Source organism: Schistocerca piceifrons, unplaced genomic scaffold, assembly GCF_021461385.2.
Source record: "Schistocerca piceifrons isolate TAMUIC-IGC-003096 unplaced genomic scaffold, iqSchPice1.1 HiC_scaffold_288, whole genome shotgun sequence".
NCBI lineage: Eukaryota > Metazoa > Arthropoda > Insecta > Orthoptera > Acrididae > Schistocerca > Schistocerca piceifrons.
In genome coordinates, this window is record NW_025728502.1 from 90,001 (window position 1) to 92,500 (window position 2,500).

Below are 2,500 nucleotides of genomic sequence, written 5' to 3' on the forward strand. Positions count from 1 at the left end.
AACCTATGTTGTACCTTAACCTAACCTATGTTGTACCTTAACCTAACCTATGTTGTACCTTAACCTAACCCATGTTGTACCTTAACCTAACCCATGTTGTACCTTAACCTAACCCATGTTGTACCTTAACCTAACCCATGTTGTACCTTAACCTAACCCATGTTGTACCTTAACCTAACCCATGTTGTGCCTCAACCTAACCCATGTTGTGCCTCAACCTAACCCATGTTGTGCCTCAACCTAACCCATGTTGTGCCTCAACCTAACCCATGTTGTGCCTTAACCTAACCCATGTTGTGCCTCAACCTAACCCATGTTGTGCCTTAACCTAACCCATGTTGTGCCTTAACCTAACCCATGTTGTGCCTTAACCTAACCCATGTTGTGCCTTAACCTAACCCATGTTGTGCCTTAACCTAACCCATGTTGTGCCTTAACCTAACCCATGTTGTGCCTTAACCTAACCCATGTTGTGCCTTAACCTAACCCATGTTGTGCCTTAACCTAACCCATGTTGTCGCCTTAACGTAACCCACGTTGTCGCCTAAACCTGCTCTGTAATTGTTATACGACTCGTTCAATTACTGTAGTGTTGCCCACCCGCAACCCTCGCAATATAGTTCGCTACTCGCACTGCCCGCACCCCTGTGTATCGCTTCATGTTAAACACCTTGCAAGTCTTGCTCACTTTCCACATGCTCCTGCTGTACACTGTAATGTGGATGGCAGCAGGACGTACATGCCGCCCCTCCCCACGTCCCCACCTTGCCCCCTGCCTTCGCAAGCTGGTTGGTGAGAAGTTTGCATGTTCAATGCCCTTCGCATGCGACGTACTCAGGCTACGTTGTGGTGCGGCCTGTGTCAACTGTCCGCTGATGTCGTACGCGTGAACCACAATCTGTACTGCACATTCGTCCTTATGTACTGAATGATACATCGTGGCACATGTGTGACCGCACAACGACTGCGCCCAAAAACGGCGGACCATACAGTGCAAATATTGTGCACGCAGCTACGTGTCGTCTCCCTATGAGAGCTGGATTGCAGTGTGGTACGCCATAGAGACGTGTGGGAGGAACGGACGCCGTGGATGGCGATCAGCATGAGCTGTCTGTTGATGTATTCGGACCTAGTCGTCTCTCCTCACACACCGTGATGGCATGGTGCACCGCGTTCCATATCTGCGACATGCTACAGAGGCCGGTTGACAGTCGTTCGAGCAATGGACATCGCATACGTACGGGGGCCACCTTCCACGTATTGTCTAGGCGTGCACATTTTGTTGCGTGTATGTGGGCAGACGTAGTGTGGCGTGACACCTGACACAGGCATGCAATAATCGTTGAAGTTGCAAATGGCGATGGACGCCTGCGTTTTCTGGTGAAGTTACGCAAATGAACAAATGGTAACCTGTTGTGGTGCGGTTGTTCTCGCTAGGGGTGAATCGGTGATGGCGACGATAGGTTGAGGTACTAACCGGTTGTTCCAGCGATACCCACCATGCCGACGAAACTGAACGGCATCTGGGTGTGAAGCGATACGCGGCGGTGGCTGGGTGGGACCGTCCCCGGCCGGTGAGGGGGCGCCTCCCGGCGTGCTGGCCGCGCGGTGCGTGGGCGCACGCGCTACAGCCGGCTGGTGGGGGCGGCCAGTGGCAGGCGCGCCGGCCGACGGACGCGGCAGGCGTCGCAGCTGCGCGCCGGCGCACCCTGCGCGCGGCGCCGTGCGGCCAAAGTAGGTCCTCGCGGGCCCGGTGCGAAGCGCGGTGGACATCTTCAGTGTGCTGGTCCGATTGAGGACTGTGTGCGTTGAGGATGCGCCGCCGCCCGGCGCTCGGCGCCGCGACGCCGTCTGCTGCTCGGTCGCCCCAGCGGTTCTCGCTGGTGGTTTGTATCGCAGCTGTGCGGATGTGTTGGCGCGTGCGCTGTGCTGGGAGAGTTCGCTTCGGCACCCAAGTGGGGCTTTTGTCCTTCTGTGGCGCTGGCGTTGGAGCTGCCGGTCACCGTAGGTGGCGCGTGTTGTCTCCCGCCGGCAATGCCACGACAGCACGCTCCCGGGCCTCTGTCGGCAGCGGCAAGCTCAGTTGGGAGCACGGGTGGTCGCACCGAAAGCGTCTACTCGCCTAACTCCGGGCGATTGCGCCTCTCTCGAACCCGACCAAGTACTTGGGACGGCGCTGCGCGCCGCCGGGACCTGAGAGGGTTTCGAGGTGTATTGTGCAGGGGAGCTCAGCCTCCTCCTGTTTGCAGAATGATTGAGCGGACGCTTGCGTGTTCGCGCGGGCCCCCGGGACACACTCCCGGGCGGCCGGCTGCTCAGCTCTAGTTGACGCAGCTCCCTGGTTGATCCTGCCAGTAGTCATATGCTTGTCTCAAAGATTAAGCCATGCATGTCTCAGTACAAGCCGCATTAAGGTGAAACCGCGAATGGCTCATTAAATCAGTTATGGTTCCTTAGATCGTACCCACGTTACTTGGATAACTGTGGTAATTCTAGAGCT

The 2,500-nt window shown here is 56.4% G+C and overlaps 1 non-coding gene across 1 annotated transcript in view; it reads left to right on the plus strand.

Moving 5' to 3' along the window:
• Positions 1-2,335: 2,335 nt before the first annotated feature.
• Positions 2,336-2,500, plus strand: part of LOC124744338 — a 1,909-nt gene continuing 1,744 nt past the window's right edge. The window contains exon 1 of the ribosomal RNA XR_007010697.1: positions 2,336-2,500. This exon is cut by the window's right edge and continues 1,744 nt beyond it. This is a non-coding gene — a ribosomal RNA (small subunit ribosomal RNA).